The sequence below is a fragment of the Corapipo altera genome, unplaced genomic scaffold (assembly GCF_003945725.1).
Source record: "Corapipo altera isolate COAL_440 unplaced genomic scaffold, ASM394572v1 48b, whole genome shotgun sequence".
Lineage (NCBI taxonomy): Eukaryota > Metazoa > Chordata > Aves > Passeriformes > Pipridae > Corapipo > Corapipo altera.
The window spans coordinates 5,116,650-5,138,158 of NW_020884884.1; positions in this window are offsets into that span (position 1 = coordinate 5,116,650).

Genomic DNA, 21,509 nt, shown 5'->3' on the forward strand with positions numbered 1-21,509 from the left:
AGATCAGTGTCTTAACCACAAAATCCTCAGTATTGTAATGCAAAAAAAAACCCAAAACCACAGAGCTTTTCGTTCTGCATAATGAATGTCTGTTTCTTCCTCTCTTATTGACCAACATGTTGCTGGAAACCTGTGAACTCAGAAATTACAGGACATTTCCATGCTGGGGAACAACTTTCTTGTAAGTCATGTGACATTCACAGTGCATAGCTAAACTTAGGAGGAGCCTAGTAGAAAAAAACCCTTATCTAGGGAGAGCTCTCCTCTGGCCTGAGGCTTAACTGTCTCTGAGCTGGTAAGATTAACCCTGCTACAGTTGAAAAAATTGTTCCTTCTCCAGACAAGTTTGCTTGCCTGATCTGAGAGGCCTCTAGAACTCCAAGAACTTGTATCAGTTTTTGGAGCCAGGAAATAACAAAGTCTGAAAATCTGGATGTTAGATATGGGAGATTGATTGCAGGATGAGGGTAAATGTCTTCTGGCAAATTGCAAGTATTATTTATTGGAAATTAGCTTGTATAGGAGGGTCACTTGCTGTGCAAATATCTGTATTTCTAACAAACTCTGAAGGACTTCTTATGCTGGCTCATTTGCAGGCTAGTTATTTGTGCTGATTAGGAAAGACCCTGGACCTGTTAATAAATTGTCCTTTTATGTAAGCACAGTGTTTTACTTTATGTGGGGTTTGTAGTGAGGTTAATTCTTTGGGGGGGTGATTTGTTTGTTTTCTGACATTGTGTATTTTTATTCCTAATACACAGTGAAATACACTTGGCAAATAGAAACCACGATTTGTATAGCAAACAATGACTCAAAATACCTACAGAGAAGTCAGGAAGGGTGTTAGAGTTACAGCAATATACAGAATGCTGCTGTTGGAGCTATCAGCAGTGAATGTGATCCTTGACTATTAATAGAAGCAGGGAGGTTATCTTGCTTGAATCCTGCGTTCTGTTTCTGGTGCCTGTGCTTGAAGATGTGCAACAAAGTATTTGGAAAGTACTTCTATGATACAGACCCAAGTTAAATCTCCTTAGTGTTTCTCAATAAACAAAACAGTCACTTCATCACTACGCGTAGCTGCACTCAGATAATGGAAGACAATTCAGATCTGTTTTGCTTACTGGCTAAAGAAAGAAAATATTCAGTGGCTAGACATTGGTCTTGAGGCAGCTGCTAAGAATACAAACAACAGAAAGGCTTATGCAGAAAGCTGCATCGTGATCTGGTCCTAATCATTAAGATATGCTTTCATCTAGCTTTGATAAATTGTTGGGCTGGGGAAGGGTGGAGGTGATTGAATTAAAATGACTGGAGGTATTGATAAAATGTGCGGTTCTGCATTAAGACAATAGTTACTGGTACTTAGGCTCTATAATTTGACTTGACTTCTCCATAGGTGATGTAGCCAGTTACTCTCTGAAGTACTTACTTACTATTCACATTCTTGTGAACATGTGCTCAGGCATACCAGAAAGTGTCATTTCTAGATTCCTGGCTAATCCCTTGCTCAAGGCTATGTGGAGCTCAACACAGAGTGGGGAAGGAATTTCCCCTGTCAGATTCTAACTTCCTCTGGAATTCAGAGTGTAATCTCCTGCTAAGGTCGTTCAAGTGTGTTTCATAAGTGATTCCCTGGAGTTGCACTCATCATGGGTATTCATGGCATCTTAGACTTCCCTTCCTGTTTTTGTTTCCTTGGATATGCCCTTATTTTACCCAAGTACTGAAATGCCTTAGTTTAGCTAAGTTTTTTATTACTTGATAATGGACGTATGTATATCTTTGACTTTAATCCTGTGAAACTGTGCAGGAATTGGACAGGTCTAGAAGCATATTCAATATTTCTTTAAACATACACACAAACTTAAAGAGTTATTTTATTTAGTGATGTCACAACGTTAGTTAAAAAAAATACACCAGTTTATTGAAAGAATTTATAGGATTTGAATTAATTATACTGAATTCCTAAAATATCCTTTGAATGATATTCAATGTGTATGCGTATAGAGAAAGAGAGATCTCATGCAAGAGGTCATACTCTCTCATAGTTCCTCCACAGTATGGAAGCATCTTGCCTTCAAGGTAGCTACATTTCTTTTCTGGCTGTTGTGTTTCTGTTCACCTACAGTGCTTTGCTGTCTCCTTGGTCAGCATATTTATACGTGTCCTTTTAATTCTTGCCAGCATCTTCTCTGAACAATCTGTTCCTTTTTGTGCAGGTGTATTCAGGTATCTGCACTGTGCAGACCAAGAGGAGATGGGGAAAATCGAGGGTAGAGGGGGGAACCTAGGAGCCCTGCCAGCTCTCAAAGCAGTTCTGAGTGGAGCCCAAGAACTGGTAGTTCTTTCTGCTTGACTGCTGTTACTCTGTGTCCAGCACTACTGGAGCTGCTCTTGCCTCACACATGTAGATGCCTTCGAGGACACCACCTTAAATGCTAAGGAAAAAGAGGCTTATCCAGAACCTTGGCTTATTGATCTCCCCAAGCAGAGCGTGATAGAGACAAAAGCACTTTTTGAAATCAAAGGAAAACGAAGTATTATATTGCTTTTCTTACAAGGCACATTATGCAGTATTGCAGTTACCTTCTCCCCATGTGGATTTTTAAGCCAGGTGCTGTTTTGCGTTGCCAGGAAACAAGCCTATCTTAGTGGTGACCCTAGATAGTTCCTGGGTTGTTTGCACTCCGAGGGACGCCTCTCTGACAAACAGCAGCTGCTCAAATTCACTGCTGAAATCACAGATTGTGTGTATTTCAGTGAGCAGTCATCCCACTTCTGCATACTTTGGAAGGTTGCTCTGATCTGCTGACAGCCAGCTGAAGAAGTACCTTCTTGGTGTTCTCATTTGCTTTTAGGATAAAGTCTTTACCTCTTGCTTGCCCACCTCAAAGCAATGCTATCAAAATTAAGGACAGCTTGGCTGTATGTTAGTGAAGTTTACACTTAGCCTCAGCCTCCTGATCTGAGGATCTTAGCCAAGGTAAGTTCAGTGACTTTTGAGAGGAAAAACTTTCTGAGATTAGAAAGAGCCTGTGACAATGTCTTAAACACTTTAATCTACTGGACACCTAAATAGAAAAAGCTGATTTTTCTTTTTTGTGATTTTTCTTTTCAGTGCTAAACCAGTGACCCAGTAGAGCAGACAAAGAGATACTGAAGCTCTTTTATTGTATAGATATAAAACGTAGGCCAGAGCCATTTCACAGACTTAAGACTTCCTTCTTTTTCAATAGGAAGGGAACATTCACATTCCCTCAGATTTGAGTGTGGAGTTCTCAAGAAGTCTTTTGAAACTGTGATTAATAAAAGCAGTTGTTTTGAAGGTCTTTTTAATGGGTATCAATGGTGACTACAAAGCTCCAAAGAAGATAGGATAAAATAAGAGACTCGTGTGGTTTGACTGATTTAAAATACCTTTGTTTAACAGTTTAAGTATGTGGCTTGTTGGCAATCCATTTTATGGAGCCCTTTCTTGCTTCCTAGAAGCACTAAATTTAGGAATGCAGTTAATGTGAAATTAAGAGACTTAACACGCAGCTTCTAACTACAGGACAAAACCAAGGAGTAGCAGCTGAGCTAGAAGAGACTGTGATAAATATAAACTGAATGGTATGTGGACGGATGGACTCTGCTAAAGATGGTAGGTGAATCCTCAGGGTACAGTTTCATGCTTCACTTAACACAGTCTAGGTGTGTGGCATTGCTGAAAGGGACTCTCTTGTGCTTATTCCCGACTCCATCTTTGCTCTTTGGATCAGATCACAAGTTTATCCAGTTAAAACAGTTCCGTTTGTCTAGGGTGTTTTTTCAGCTGAATCAGCAGGTTTGTCTTGACTGACTATAAAGCAACTTGACCAACGAAATCAGTACAAGAAAGGTGCTGGGTAAGACGTATGGTGTGTCCCAGAGGTAATAATCAACTGTTGGACCGACTGACCCTACATCTGCTGTGTATTTCCATATTTAACACGAGTCTGGAGGCAACAATCTGTTCATCTGATTGTTCAGGCAATAATCATACATCTGAACTGTGGCATTTCTGCATGGCCAGCTCAGGAGGGCAGGGATCACTGCAGTGGTTACCAGCCAGCTGTCCAGCCTTCCTGTCTGCTGCGAGTCACCACCCACGAGGGAGGTGACAGAAGGGAAGGAATGCCCTTGTGGAGCTGTGGCTGAGGCCAAGCCTGTGGTGTCAGTCTCTGCTCTGAGTAGGTGAGGGGTGCTTGAATACCTCCTGATTTGCCAGCAGTGCATGTGGGCAGCAGCTGGCAATTGGGAGTGATGACGGCTGTCCAACTTATCTTGTTTCACAAAATCCTGAAGCGTGCAGATGTCAAGGTTCTGATTTCAGGTGTTTTAGTTTTTCCTACATGAACATGGTGTTATTCCTACGTGAACACTTGGAAATTTTGGCTAAAGCTAGGCTTTTATCACTTAGCCTTCAATACACTGGCACTAGTTTCATGGGTACATATTTGCAGAAACTGGTCTGTGCAAATGACGATGTCCAAGCTAGATCATTGAGTAGAGTGGAAAAGCAGCATGGATGGACGCCTCTCAGAGCTATAGGAAGGGGAGCTATCTCAGCATCCCCTTCAGAGATATAGGAAATTTCAGGAGTTGTAATAATTGACAAAAAATGTTGTATGACCTCTTCAGAAGGTCTTTCCCTCATTTAATGAGGGAGGAACAAAAGCAATTATAATTAATTATGCTAATTATTGCAACTCATTAATGAAGTTGTTGCTCTGACATGTTTTTTCCTAAGCAGTAAACTGATCCTGCCTGCAATGTACGAACTCTTATAGTTTATTTCCTTTGTGTCTCTCTGTCACCAGTAGTGAATTGATAAGCATTTTCACTTTTGCAAAGGTAAAAGTTTACCTGACAGTCTTCTGTGCCCTGGTAGAGAGACGCAGAACCTTTCCTTCTTTCTCCTGTTGTAAGGGTTTGCGTGTTAGTGTGGACAAAGTCTTTGTGAATTGGGTAGGAATTTCTGAGAGCATTAATTCTAAATGCATCTGTGTAGTACAACCCACATAATAGATCCCCTGGAGAGGTTTGTATTTCTGTTAGCCTGAGTAAATTAGGTTAAGAACAAAAATATGCACTGATTTTCATTTTTAGAGGGAGTAGGGCAGTACAGGAGAACCATAAGAATAGCTTGAAGGCTGTATGTTTAGTTCTATTTCTGATATTTCAGCCTGACTGTAAAAAGAGCACTTAGTTGTGTTGGTTTTCCTTTTTAAAACAAAACAAAACCAGGTAACAACAACAAGCTTCAAAACCCTAATTCCTTATGCATTCAGAGTTTTAGGAATTCCCTGGTCCTATAAAAAAATATTGTGCTGTTTTGTGGAGGGATATTTTTTCTTTTTGTATAGGAAAAAGGAGGACACAACGCATGACTCTTGACTGTGCTGCAATGCCTCCAGTAGTTCAGCTTGGCAAGATAACAAAACCGGATCAGAACTTAGATGGTGATTAATGCTTTTGAGAAAAAAAAATTTAAATGTCATGCTGATTAATCGATCTTTTAATTAAAACAAACAAACAAAAAAAGCCCAACAAAACTTTTCTCAACAAAAACCAGTATTGCAGATCAGGTACTCATTTTCAGGTCTGTCCCTTAATGATGTGAGTGTACTAAATGGCAGATGGGAATGTTGATGATTCACTGAATATATTTATGTATATATTAAACACTACCTCACCAGAAAACAGCTTACCAAGAGGGTTATGGAATTTAAAATTTGTTTTCAGTGGAGCCTGTTCTGTAGTACAAATACAGTGAGCTCCTCCTGTGAAAAGACAGATGGGAGAGCCCTCTGTGATGCCCTGCTTAATCACCTCAAATGTGCCTTTCTGCATCCCTTGAGCTTTGTGCTTTCTGGGCACTGCCCTTACAGTCATGGCTAATAACAGCATTTACACAGGCTGTCCTGATTTCAGACATCTACTGCCAAGTCAGCCACTGTTTACCTGTGATGTAATTTTTCTGATTCATGAGTTCTCACCTATGTCTGACCACTTACCTCCTGCTGGCAGAGATGAAAATATTCTTTGCTATGAAAAACTGCTGGGAGATTGACATCCTCTTCCTGCTGTAAATCTTTGACCACTTCCAGCGGGTCCAAGGCAGCCCAGGGAGAAGCTGGCATTGACTACCTCAAATACTCTGCTATGCAGTCAGAATAAATTTGAAAAATGCCACTTTTAATCTCTTGAGCTTTTACTTTCAGCTGCTTCTCTACAATCATGATAGCCATAAATCATGTTTAGCATAATCTCATTCCTCACTTTTATTTTTAGTGCTTGACTCCAGGAAGTGTGGCTTAAAAAAAATAAAGAACCAAATGTTCAGTAAAATATGTCCTTCCAAAAAAATTTGTCCTTTCAATAATATTGTTAGACAATTCAATTAGCTTTGATTTGGACTTTAAATACCCAGTCTTGGTGGACTGTGCCTGACATATTTGGCCATTCAAGGAGTAAAGGAACAGCAGCATAGGAACTCAACAGAAGGTTTACAAGCCAAGTGTCCACTTAACCTGTGGGTGGGAGTTGGGCAGCACTTGTGTGACTTGCAAGTTGACAAAAGTTAATGGCAAGTTAGTGATTTAAAAATGTATCACTGTAATTATCGCTTGTTTTATTTTCTCATCTCCACCCTTTGGAAGTGGGGAAAAAAAAATCAGCATACTCTGGTTGTGCTCACAGAAATTATTACAACTAATAAAGTTTCTTATTTAGTAAACTACAATATAGCAATATTGACATAACTGGGAATAAAAACATAATTGATTTTGTCTTCTACCTTTACTTCAGGAAAGACTCTGAGTAGTGTTCTAAAGAAGCTGTGGAGCCTGGGTTAGTCATAGGAGTTTACCTGTTTGAGCAGTGATTCATTTGTACCTGCTCTTAGTTCCAGTTGTGCTGTTGGTAATGAAAAATTGACGGCTGAAATTACAGGAGAGAGGTAGAAAGGCCTTTGTCCAGCAAGAGAGCAGCAGTGCTGCCTGAGACATAATTTATTCACCAGTGATTTGGTTACTCAACAGTCTACATGGATTCATAAGCCATTCACAGGAATCAGATTTCTAAACAGAATGTGGACAGAAGTTTCCTTTATCGTAGGACAAATGCCCTTAAGGCTGTACTAGGGTTGACACAGGGCACAGGATCTCTGCCGTGGTTCTGTATTGGACTTCTGGTACATAATTCATGCTCAGCAGAGGCAGCTGAGACCATGACTCATTTGTGCCTCTCTAAAATATTAAACTTTCAGACCACTTCAATTCCAAGCCTGGCAAGATACACAACCTGATACAGTAAAATATTCATCTGTGTTATCCAGACAATGGCAAAAGAATCCAGTAATTGCAAAGGATGCTACTTGTGATTAATGTCATTATTTAATTATTTTCTTTAATTATTTTGACAACCTAGGAGTAGAAGGGACTGCAGTTGCATGGGCATTCTACTTACTAAAGTATGTTGGAAATGCATGAAAGTTTTGTATCTTTTCTTCAAGAATTTAAGCCTTTAAAGTATCTGTGCGTGTGTAAGCAACTGATACTCTGAAGGGGGATGAAAGATAAGAGAAACTGGACAAACTTATACTTCTGTAATAGCAACGATTAAAGATGAATTCTAAAAGAGAATTTGAGAAGGGCCTTGAAGTATTTGAGTTTTGGTGGGGGGTAAATATTAACCATGCATTTCATAAAAGCACTCAAATAGCACGTTAAGTAATGAAACTACTGATTAAAGACTAATTTAAATGTTCTTGATGATCGAGTCTAGTTTAACGGAATTTGTTCTTCTGAATTGCTAAAACTAGAACCTTGTCCATAAGCATTCTTTTTTTAATCTAGCTGGTAGTAATAGCTGGAATTTAAATGCTCCTGTGCTTGTTTGTGTGTTACTTTTTTAATGGCCCATCCAACAGCATTGTATCACAGATTCAAAATTTGGTTTTCTTGCATTTACATAGGCAGCTCTGTTGAACTCTGTTTGCAGACAACGGATGTACTTAGGAGTGGACTTAGCCTGGAACTGAATGCATGCAAATGGCTCTATATGTGAAACTCTAGACTGCACTGAAAAATCTGAGTATTCCAGCTCATGTTTCCCTGCATAATGAACTCTCTGACCAGTATGATCAGATGATACAAAAAGTCATCTTTGGTGTATACACAATACCTAGGTTCAGATGAACTGTTTTTAATTAGTAATTCATATTGTTTATCTTGTACATTCATTTCTATCCTTTCATTATGCATTTGCATACATTGTGATGGCCTTTTGTAGAAACACAGCAGGATTTTTATAACAGTTCAACTGAAATTCAATGTGGACTAGATCAACTGTTAAGAGGATCTCAGCATCACAGCTCACAGGGTAAAGAGCTTTTGTGAACAAGGGTACAGAGAGTTTTTCTGTGGTACTCAACACTTTTTCTATTGGAACAGACTATTAATCCGTTGCATTTTGTACAGTTATTTCACTTGTCATCTGTTTTTAAAGATGGTGACCAGAGACAGTGTGAGGTTTTGGCATCTGCTGATCTCTGAGCTACAGGATTGCAAGACTCAAGTTGCAAGTCAATGTCTTTATCTTTTTGTTTTGATCATAAAGTCAAGCAGTGGTGTTTTCCAAGGCCTCTGGCAAATACTGGTGAAGAATGACCGCTTCTGAGTGTGTTGGCTACAGTAGTGACTTGTGAATCTTCCTGACTTCCTGCAATGGTCTAAGCTTCTTCAGAGTGTATTATTTAGTGTGTTTGAGCAATCTTATGTGAACACTTCATTAACTTTTTTTCCCTGCAATCTACTGCCTTCATTCTGCAAATTCACAAGTGGATTCTACTCAGTTGTGTCATCATTCAGCTGCTAACTTGCACCTTTTCATCCATCTCCTTGAGACATAATCCGTAGTTTCTAACAGGTTGTCCTGCACATCCAGTCCTTCCAAGTGTACCTAGTGATTCTTTTTGTAGTTCACTTAAGTTATCTCTACAAAAGTTGTGATACTTTGGAGTTTATGTCAGAGAGAAGGAGGAGCAGAATGAGCTACAAAATCCTGTGGCTATGTGTGGTGGGGCAGCAGCAGGGATCACCCTCCTTGCTTTACTGTCACTGAGAGCCTCTGCCTGACCAGTCTGTGTTAGGGCTGCTCTCTTCCTTGCTGACATTTCACTGGGAAAATTTAGTGGCCAGGAGCAAGTGTTAAGGTGCTTTGGCAGCATAATGAAGAACAGAGATTCCTCACCTGGAATGTAAGCCTTTCTGCTATATATTTGGACACATGTAATTTATGTTTGCTTGCAGTCCTAGATACTGCTGCTGCTGTCCAGGAGAGTGGGGCCCAGGGTATGTTTTTGTGGACTCATCAAATGGCTGATGTTGGTTTGGGTTGGTTGGTTGGGAGTGTTGTTTGTTTGTTTGTTTCCTAATGTATACCACATCCTTAGGGAGGAGATGATCAGTATTTAAGGAATGTAACTACTCCTATACTACCTCCACTTTGAGACAGAAGTTACCACAATGAGTGTGTGTTGCAGGGAGTGGAATGTGCAATATAATTTACATGGTCCAAATTACTGGCCTCCACCCCAACTTGAGACAGCAATAGCTGATGTGGAACTGGAAGGTGTCAAGCCTCTGCTCCCACTACTCCCTCCCTTCAGGGAAAGAAAGAGTTTATCGCTGGGCCTGGTAGATACTCCTGCAGATGCTTGTGTCCAAGACCTTGCCCTGGCTAGTTTTGCTGTCTACTAGGTTGTCATCTGGTGATCTCAGGCACCAAAATAGTCTGGAATTAAAGTACCACCCCATGGTATGTCCTGTTTCTTCACCAATCAAGCTTGAGAATCCTTATTAACATGTTGTAACAAATCCAACATAATTTGTTCTTCAAGTGTTGGTAGATTTTATATTTGTGTTCATCTCATCTTTAGTAGCTTTGTTTTAGTAAGGGTCTAACTCGAGTCATCACTGAGTATTAACAACGGAAAAGAGGACGCAAAGATGGTTTTGGGAGGCAAGTTTCCCTGCAATATACAAGTACAGAAAAAGAACATTGAATACTAGGTTAAATACTTAAGCCTACACTCTGCTGTGTCTAGCTGTTTTTCCAGCTTTGATCCGTACTTATAGCTTGCCAATCAAGACACATTTTATGACAAGATAGCATTTTACATTCTGGCTGTGGCTGGAACTTTCTGCTTCTCTGTAAATTTTTGGCCTAAAAGGTTTGAATTAATGTCTTCTCTTTAGACAGATGCTGCCATTTAGAAGTGTTATCTAAAAGACATGCTATTAATTCTTGACCTCAAGTCAGTACAAAATTCTCACAGCTGAGTGTGATAAGCAGTTATGGTTCTATGACACTGAATTTGCTGTGATGTATCATTTTATTCAGCATTAACACAAGGCATATCTTGCTTGATAATTTTTCAGAACCTTAGCACATCAGCCTGTTTTCTCTTCTCTCTCCTCCCCCTGCCCAAAATCTAATTATAGTGGCTTCCACTGCTTTCCACTGCTGTCTTTCAGTCTTGACAATTATAAGTAGAAGCAAGCAGAAAGACCTGAGTTATACCAATAACCAGACTTTATTTATCAATCTCAAAACTGCATTTAATAATGCTTTTTAACCCTCAAAGCTGGGGATGGATCCCCATCTGAACACCATGATGAGTGTCCTGGGATAAGTATGCTGCAGGTGCTGTGTCCTGCTCAAGGAGGCCGTCAGAGCAGGTCCTGCTCTTCTGCCTCCTCCTACTCTGAGCTCTTCTGGCTCCAGCTTCCATTTGAAACCTTGAGGCTGTAGACTGGAGAGGGGAAAGCTGGGACTTTAGTGAAACCATTACATTTGAGAGAGCATGAGGCACTATGCATAAAACACTGGTGGGTTGATGAGCTACAGCTTGGGCCAAATGGGATCAACAAGGCAAGAAGGATGTATCCAGAGGAGCTCAGTGAAACTGGAACTGCTGAGGGCACAGTATTTGTATGGGGAGAAAAAGGGGTAATGATTTAACAGATGTTTGAAAGGGGTTTTATTTTCCACTTGCATCACTTACGTTTAATAAAGGGCATTTCTGTTGTGGTTTTACATGTTTTAATTTTTTTTTCTAAATACTTAGTAGATTAATAAATCTAAGCAAAAATAGCACTACTGTTATATCTATAATTTCAAAACCTTAGTTTCCTTCTGCCTTTTTGAAATGAGCAAATCAAACTATGTAATCCCTTGTGGTCTGGCTGGATTCATCCATGCCATTAGGACTGCTTTTCTTAGCCACAGTTAACAATGGTGTAATGGATTTTATAACATTTTATTAAGTTGAAATGCATCAATAGCACTAATGATAAACAATTGTATTTTAGGAAGAACAATTTCCAGCACTTACTGCACATGCCAACCTATGGAGTTTTTGGGGGAATGCTTGACTCTGTGGTGTGAAAATATGGAGTATTTGTCCTTTACGAACATGTTTGTGCTGTGGCACAGACTTAAGGAAACTGATCTTGGATGTCTGTGGTAAGAAGTATATAACAGCATTGCTTTCATATCTAGATTAAAGTTCCTCTTTGACTGATGACGACTGTTGGCTAGCGTAAATCAGGTTAAAGTGGCCTAGCTGGGAGTTGCTGTGGGGAGGATGGGAAGGGGTTTTATTGTTGATGCCAGTCATATGACATGGCAGATGTAATACTGCCTCCTCCCTTCCTCTCCCTCTGATGCACATTGGGGCTGTCTCTGGCTTAGGATGATAAACTTAATATGAAACTCCAACTGAGATGTATAAGGGTTTTCTGGAATCCAACCTCCTCCTACCTCGATTGGAAAAAAAAGGCTTTGTGGTGACCTAATTGTGGCCTTCCAGCACCTGAAGGGAGTCTATAAGAAAGACTGAGAGGGACTTTTTACAAGGGCATGTAATGGTAGAACAAGGGGGAATGGCTTCAAACTGAAAGAGAGTAGATTAGATATTAGGAAGAAATTCGTTACTGTAAGAGTGGTGAGACACTGGAACAGGTTGCTCAGAGAAGTTCTGGATGCCCCATCCCTGGAAGTGTTCAAGGCCAGGCTGGATGGGGCTTTGAGCAAGCTGGTCTAGTGGAAAGTTCCCTGACCAGGGCAGGAGAGTTGGAACTAAATGATCTTTAAGGTTCCTTCCAGTCCAAGCCATTCTGTGATCTTTGTCTCTGGAAAGAAAAAAAAAAAAAAAAAGTAGGATACCTTTTAATGCATAACTGATAGTGTTATCAACCTTAATTAATGATTACTCATTAGCCAGTGCCAACAGTAGCTTTAACTGAACTTTTCCCAAAGGAATGATTAATTGCTGTTAACACTGTATATCAGTATTCTACATTCAGCAGGGACAGCAATAGTGTTTTTCAGCCACGTAGTGAGACTGCAGAGGATGTGGACAGCCTAAATGCAAATTATGGTGTAACTTCTCCTTTTGGATTTCCCAGCGTTGCATTATTTCTTCAGTCAGCTTGAGCTTGTGCAAAAACTGCATAACCAACTTGCAACATGGATGTATTCGTGACCTTCTTTTGGTAACCAAGTTAAACATAGTCTTGAGGAAGCTCAGCAAACAGTTGCAAAGCTGCACATGGCATCATAAGACAAGGAGCTTGCGTGCTGTGCTAAACTGGGGGAGGGAAGATGAGTTTTTTAATAGACCTCTGTCTTGATCGAATTTCAATGGTGGTATTTATTTTACAGTATGTACTTCCTGGAAATGTACAGTGGACCTTGGATCAGACCTGAATAGTTTACCCCCAGTTCTTCAGTCAGCTCAAAAGGGATGGACCTTTGCACTTTGCACAGTGCTGTTTGAAGTCACTGGAATTCAGCGCATGGACAAATAGACTCCCCCACAAAAGCAGCTGGTTTTGTTACACTGGACTCTTTACATTCTTTTTCAACTAGAAAAAACACCACTTTTCTGAACATCAAAATTAATTTTAGATTGCAGTGATATAGAATTCAACAAACACAAGAAGGATAAAGTAGTCTGAATACCTCTTTAATTTTGTAACAAGCTGTTCACTAGGGATTTAAGTGTGAGAATCATATTAATAACAGTGATAAGTATTTATTTAGGGTTTGATCTACAAACACTGACTTGATGTTAAGAGTTTACCAAAACCCAAGTAGGTCAGTCTGGTAAATGTTGACTTGAAATAACCTTGAATGAGTTTGAAGAAAATAGGAGCTTCATCTGATGACTGACTACACAACATATGATCTTTATGACCAGGACCATACAGTGTAGTGCTTAATTTGCCAGTACGGATGGAGAAAAAAAAATAGAGATTAATTCAGGGCAGTCAAGTTCTTACCTTTTTTTTTTTTTAATGGCTAATCATAAAACAATGTGATAGCTAGAAAATTATAGGAGTCCCATCTGCCTAAAGACGGGTTGGCTTCATCTTTGTGTTTGTACCATGCTTCCTTAAGCAAGCTTTATGGGCTTATAAGAATCTCGCAAAGTGCAAACTTATATATAATCAGGGTATCATCATTGCCTGAAGTAATATGAGTCTGTAGATGTGATTGAACTAAATCAATGTCATGGATAAAAGATTTCATAACCAAGCTGACACAGAGCTTAAAGATTAAATAAGTAGTTGGAGTAACTCTAGAGCTCCTTTTTTTTTCAGAAAAACCCAAACAAGTAAACCAAACAAGCCCCACACAAATCAAAAGCGAACACTCAGCTCAAACTTACCTTAGTGACAGTAGTGTCAATGAGTGAAAAACACCCATATAACTGAGATAAGAACTCAGCTTTGTTGTGCTCTACTTAAGCAGCCCATTGATTGACACACACAGTATGGCAGAAGCACATTATGTACAGTAGCAAATGAAAGTGTTGCTTGCTGGCCATCTGGTTGCATTGTGGTGTATCTGTTACCCATCTTTAATAAGTGGTCTCTGTCAAAAAGTCTTCAGTTCAGTTTCAATGAGAAATCAAACACCTCAAAACGTCTGAATTATTCAGCTCACAGTTACATGCGTTGGTATGGAAACTTTATTATGGCATTGTAGTAACAGGAACAACAGTGGTTTTCCTGTAGGGAGATATATGTATTTGTTTACTGCAAAATTGAGGGTCACATGAAAAATATCATAAACCTGAGGCTCAAGGCAATGTTCCTCTATAGTTAATTTTAGGTTCTTTCTTATCTTATACCCTTATGAAAATTGTAGCCAGAAAAGGGAATGTCAAGTTAACTTCTGCCTCTTTAAGTAGATTGAAATATCTTTTGAGGGGATTTGCTGTTTAAAACCTAACTTTTCTTTTGAGAGCTAACCTCTCTTGTTTTTAAGATTATATTGATTTAGACTACTGTGAAATACTTTACAAGTAACCTTACCAGGTCTGCATATGAGTTACAGAACATGTAGCTGCAACAAGAGGGCTTATATTCCTGATACACTAGACCAAAAGCAACACCAAAAATACATCTTTCATAAAACAGACTGAGATGGAAAATCCAAAAATGGCATTGTGTAAAGGTTAGCAAGTTCTGCCTAAGTGGAAAATTATGAAATTTGCATATAGCTGGTAGAAGAAAGGGAGAGATGGTTACATCTGCCTCACCTTCTTGACTAACTGGGAAATTGTTCAAATGTGATGTGTTCTGGTCTTTGTCTTTCTAACATATGGTGAAGGTCATGAACAAAGATGAGTGTGCTGTTCTAAAGTAGCTCCAAACTCCCTTCATTTGGTCTTTTTATGCTGTAGAAAGAGTAAGTACATTCAGACATTAATCTATACAATTTCTTTTGGGAGATCAGGATAGCCTCCACTTAAGCATCATATGGCTTGGTCCCCTTCTGTAGCCTTAGACTTAACAGATACTGGTTATCACACTGCTTTTGTGCCATAAAGGAAATAAATATATCAAAAAAATAATTAAAAACAAACCCTTGACAAATCATAAATAACAGAGTACTTCTAGATTTTAGAACATAATCTCCACCTGAAAAAGTTTATAAACTATCACTTTATATGCTGGGTGTCCCTACCCAGCAGATCTATTTTGACACTTGGACTCAGCAAACAATTGCAGAACACACGATAAACAAAATTAGCTATCAAATGGGACAAAAATACATTCCCATAGAAAGCGCCCAACTATGTTGGCCAGTTAAATTGAGCAGCAGTAGTGCAATCTGAAGTGCAGAGGAGGGAGAATGCAGTACAAATCTTAAGATTTCTCACTGTATAACAATCCATTTTGATGCAAGATTTACTCGATGGAGTGATGGGACCATAGCCAGACCCAGGGTTAGAAGTGAATAGTCTTCTCTCTTTCCTGGTGTCCTTGATAACAGATAACATGTACACTGGTATTGAGTAGCTGTATCTCCCTTGTCATATGACCTCCTTGGCTATGGCTTGGCTTGCTCTGAGGGCACCTCAGAAGCTGTGTGCCAAATTTTAGTTTTTACTTTATGTTGGAGAGAACTTCAGGCATTACTTTGGAGTTTCCTCACTGGAGCCAGAGTTGGTCTTTTGTCTGTGTCTAACTGTATAAAATTCCCTAGGGCAAAATTACAAATGCAATAATGCCTGGTTATAAACTGTTTACTTGGTCTTATTTAGGCTTACAAAAATTTTGGAATGAAATATTAAATAGCTATTTAACAATCCAACTTGCATAATATTAATGTTTCCTGATTTAAAAAAAAACAAACAGCAACAACAACCAAACCACATTTGGAGTCAAACACTGCTACTTCAATTCTATTTTTATTTACTCAGGAAAAAATACGTTTTGTTTAGTCTCTCTTACACTAGCAATAACTTTTTGTTTATTTGTTTGTGTGTTTATATAGATTGTTTCTTTAAAACTAGAAAAATCTTTTTTTTTTTTTGCCACCTTTTCCTAGAGAAAAAAAATGGCCCTAAAACAACTTAAGACCTTAACTTGGCATCCTTCAGTCTTGTTCAAATGAACACTATCTGAGATCTGACTCAAGTTAGTAGAAGGGACAAGAAAAGTTTGCATTTATCATAAGCCTGAAATTTTTGGCCACACTTGTGGCCTTTTCTTTGGGGCCTATAATTTTTTTTAATGTGAAGAAACTTAGCCTCTCTTCCAAGAGTTTAAAATATTAGAGAAAATGAGCAAAAGTGATAACTCTGTATGCTAGAGCCATGGGAACTAGTAAGGTTGACTTGTCTGCAGCTGGCTGATCTTGGGGAAGAGATCTGGAGCGGAGAGCAAGGGAAGGGAGCTTGTCAGAGGGCTGAGATTCAGTGTCAGGTCAGTTAAAGCCTTTTTACACAAATACAGGAATGTGATAAGTGTTGAAGTCAATGCCTTTTTAATATCTTCTTCGTATCACCCAGAAGTGTCCTTATAAGAAGTAAAATGCAAACAAAAGCTTTTTTGACCAAAAGGTCAAATAGTCTGATAACATTTACTTCCCAGAGAGAAATGAGAAAAGGAAAGTGGCCCGGGTTTCACATTTTGTGTGTGATAAATGGATGTGAGTCTTCAAAAGGAACATACATCTGAAAGATTACTAAAAATAGATCTTTTAAAAATCGTCCTCTACTGTTGGATGACTGAGAAAGAACATGAGATCAGCTTGCCACTTAAGGTCAAGGGTCTTTGACAAGCATGGTTCCTCCTGAGGTACAGCTGGTAGAGATGGAGTGACTGACACTGTCCTTTAAATTTAAGAATTTACGTGGAGAATGGATGTGATTTTGCCTCTCATACAGACTACATGGTTGGAAGCTGCTGTTACGGAATATTTTGGAAGGTTTAACTGTTCTTATGAAAATGTTTAATGTTCTGAAGGACAGTAATGCAAAAATCCTCCACACTAGGGTATTTGACACTGTAAAGCAGCTCAGAATTGAAGGTTAAATGTAGTAATTTTTTTCCAAGTCCTAAACCTTCCTCCCTTTTGTATTGTGTTTTGTTTTTCTTATCTTTTTTCCCCCTTTATTTATTGTAGACTATAGAAAACATAGGTTCTTGGTGCTTCTTTAAATTGTTATTTTTCCAAGTCCAATGTAACTACTTAATTCACTTGAGATGCTTTCTGGATTTATGCACCCTTGAGTATATTCCCTATTTCATGTTAAGCCTCTTCCAACAGTCTGTGTTCTACACATGTTCCCATCTTTGTCATTCTTCTTGGCAGTTTTGTCTACTTTCATCCTTTCTGTAATTTTTTTTATTTTTTAATAAAATTTTATAAAATTCTCCAAGTAGCAAGTTGTTCTTTCCGAGAGATTGGAAGCAGTAGTTGTTTTCTGCTGTGTAGAATTTCTGAGATTTCTCAGGCTATTTTCTTGTCTTTGCTCTCTGTATGACAGACCTTTGTGATTTTTAAAGGCAATTTCGCTTTTACTGTCATCAGCACACGGCTGCATCCTCCTAACCCTTTTTTCCAACCATATGGCATCCGCAACTTCAGTTTGCTACAAGGAAAGCAAACAGGGAGAACTGATTGAATCTGGTTGGGACAAATGAGCAGCTTTTTATTTGCCATTCTTTGACCCAGACAGAGGTTCAAAAGCATTCCAAAACTCGCTGTTTCCTAACTCCAGAAACAAATCTTTTAGTTAATTGGTGTTTACAGTTTCAAGCCTGGATTTCATTATGGTTATCCATGCCTCTGTGGCTCGGGGACTACTTGAATGTCTGCAGTGCATTTCCTCCTCACAGCTATGCTTGCAGGCAACTTTAATGCTACAGCAAAGTTGGAATGCAAATATATGCCATGGAAGGGTAGCGCGTGAGAATGACAGTGGCTGAGCACTTCTTGAAGTGTACCCAGAGATGAAAAATGTTATCTTCTTCAAAAGACTTTCAAGGAGTTTATGACTGAAACCTGACTTGAATCTTGCAGCCATATACAGTGTTTAAATCCAGCCTGTGTGAATTAAGACTCTTCTGGACTATGCAGTAACCCATCTACTATTTAGGATAACTTGTTAAGGTAACTGAATGATGTGTTTATTACTGTTAATATTCACATCTCAGTAATAATACCATTTTTTCCCTTATTATTGGCTGGAATAAGCCTAACCTTCTTTTAATGTGTTTTTAGTCTGTAGGCTTTTCTGGAGGTGAGTGGGAGACAACTCCAATATTTACTTATCAGCTCCGGCAGTCCTTGACATCACTTAATCACCTAATTGTATCAATATTTGTATCTGTATCTACCAGTTAATAAGCACATTAAAACACATTTTTACAATGATCAATAGTGACATCCCTGTCGGTATTTCTATGAGGCTGAAAAGAAGACGTTATAGGGGGGTATTCAGTCAAAAAATACATAAACATTAGAGAAATTATTCAAAAGGCCACAAATTAAGAGTTGCTTATATTATTTTTTTTCCCTTTTTTGTATATACAATAATAAACTGACAAACAAGATCTAATGAAAACTTATGAAGCTCAGATATTGAGGAATTGCTTCCAGAAATCAGATTTTTTTTTTTTTTTTTTTAAATCAAACCCAAAAACCAGCTGGGGAACTTCTGAGCTTCAGAGTTAACAGTTACTGACCAAATTTTAAACAAACAAACAAACACACACAAAAACAAAACAAAACAACAACAACAAAAAAAACCAAACCAATTCTGCTGCTTTGAGTTGTTTCCTTCTTTTTCTTCGCAGAAATGGCACACATATACATGTATGTATTACTTTTTACTAGAAAGGATTCTTCAGAGGCTCAGACTGGAAGACAGAGAGTTGGGCTTCTCAAGATCAGTAAAGGGGTATTTTGTTGTGCACACTTCCAAGGACCTGGGTTGTCCATGCAAAGGCCAGGGAATGAGGAATAGGGCTGGGTCTTTGCTATGAGCTCATTCAGCAAAATGCTAAACCACAGCTTCCTAAGCTCTACGGCAGTCACTGACAAAGAATGAATGCTTTGTACGGCTGCTTCCCCATGTGCAATTCCTTTCTGCAGTATAAATTGCCTAATTCAGTAGTTGTCTAACGTCATTTCTGCAGTCCCTCATTGGATGCCTCAGATTTCAGAATAGTATTCCAAACTGTACATATTTTTTCATATTTTAAATCTTGGAATAATGTATAAACAAGGCTTCATTTCCTGTTATATGTAAAAAGAAGTATCTTTAATCATGACCTAAAAATTGTCTTTTTTCTACCAGTCGATTTTGGAGCAAAATAACTTCAAGCGTATGCCCAGAGTTGTTTGCATGAGATATGGAAAACAAACAAACAAACAAAACCAATACCAACCTAAAACTCAAGTTTTACTGATGCTGGTAACATTTCAGAACACCTCCAGCTGACTGCATAATGATTACTGAGCGCAACTGTCAGATATAACCTAGTAATAAGAATACCACAGACAAAAACCCCACCCAGACTTGGAAACACTTATGCAAGATGTGTCCTTTTTGTCAAAAAGGTCAGCAGTTTAGTTTTGTTTTGTTTTGCTCAAATAGAACACGATGGCATTATTTGGTTGTTTGCATTTTTAAATTCTCAAATTAAATTTATCTGCAATAACAACTTTGTTTTCTTCCTGAAATGGAGGTTGGGATTTAATTTTGTTGATGGTACAGTCATCTCTGAAGCCTCATTGTCTAGGAAACAGTGGACTAGCTTTACACATGGCATGGTTAGTATGTGAAAGCAAAATATTTTTCAGTCCACATTTACAATTTGAAATTATTTTTTTTTTCAGCACAAAAGACCCTCTAGCATCTCCTTCTTAAGGTAGTGGTGGTTTTTTTTCAGCTGCTGTGCTTCCTTAAGAACTCAAGCTGAGTTAAAATCATTTGCACAAGCCATTCTGCTCAGTGTTATTGTAATAGTTGAAGTAAGCTGAGGAAAACAGCCTGGTCAGGCCAGAGAGGGATCAAGGAGGTCTGGCAGTGCTCTTCCATGGTCTCTTCAGGCATTACAGAGAAGGCAAGAGCAGACAGGCACAGAGAACAGACAAGAGTCCTGTATCGCCACAAGGGATCTTGTAGTTACACAGAAGGCAAGAATTCCTCACCCTGGAGCGGTTTTGTAAAGGCGCAGGTTCTCTGGATGGGGCTGCAAAGTCTCTTCCCACAGCTGCTTCTGCAACTGGAGGTTGGAGATCTTCGCAGAGTTTTTTTTTTTTTTGGAAGTACATAATGATGTTTGTGGCTGCTGGGGAGGGATGAGAGAGAAGGAAGAAAGCTGGAAAATTTTATCTATAAAAAGCACGCACAAGAGACGACTACAGGGACAAGACAAAATGTGCCGTTGCTGTCGAATCCTAAGGGTCTTCACGAGAGTGCTGAGAGGACCTGTGACAGTGTCCTCTTCCACCTTCCCCGATTATCCAACTTATACCAAAAAACAGCCGCGAAAGGGAATTAAAGCAGTGGGTTGCCAAGTTGTGGGGCCGGGCTGTGCTGCTCCCCGGTCAAAGAATCACAGACTATCCCGACTTGGAAGGGACCCACAAGGATCCCCGAGTCCAACCCTTAGCCCTGCACAGGACACTCCAAGAATCAAACCGTGTGCCTGACAGCATTGCCCAAACTTCTCGAACTCTGTCAGGCTTGATGCTGTGACCACTTCCCTGGGGAGCCTGTTCCAGTGCCCGACCACCCTCTGGGTGAAGAACCTTTTTTCTAAAATCCAACCTAAACCTCCCCTGACACAACTTCAGGCCGTTCCCTCGGTCCTCCCGGTCTCGCCACGCCCGGCCCCGGGACGGGTGCAGAAGCCCTGAGGGCAATCCCTGCCTCTGCCCCGCTCCGCAGGGCGCGGATATCCCGCGGGCCGGCTCGGGATGCGCTGCCGGGGTTAGGAGGGCCCCGATCCGCTCGGGGTCGCCGGCCGTGTGTCTGTGTCTGTGTGTGTGTCCGTGTGTGTCTGTGTGTGTGAGCGGGCGGCCGCGGGGTCTGCGCTGCCCGGCGGGGGCGGTGCTCGCTGCAGCGCCGGCCCCGCTGCCGGGCGGTCACGGCGGGGGCGGGGAGCGCGGCCCCAGCGCCCGGCATGAACCCGCGGCGGGGGCACGGAGGCGGCGGCGGTGCCGAGGTACGAACCCCCGCCCCCGGCAGGTGCAGGGTCCTTTTCCCCCCCGCCGCCGACCGCGGCACCGCCTGTCCTTGCGGGGCCGGGGCTCGGCGCGGTGCCGCCCGCGGAGCGCCGAGCGGAGCCCAGCCGAGCCGGCGGGGCGGGGAAGGGTGAGGGAAGGGAGGGGAAGGGAAAGGAAAGCAAAGCAAAGCAAAGCAAAGCGTGCCAGGCCCGGCCGCGGGCGCGGGAGAACCGAGGTGAACCCGCGGTCTGCGCCTGCCCGCCCGGCCCGGCGCTCCCGCCTCCCCCGCGCTCACGCCGCCCGCCCCCCTCTCTCCCTCCGCAGGGAGCCGCAGGGCGAGCGGCGCTGCCGCGGCCGGGCCAGCCACCCCCGGGTCCATGAGCCGCCGCCAGCCGCCGCCGCCAGCCGGGACCGCCACCGCCGGGCCCAGCTCCTCC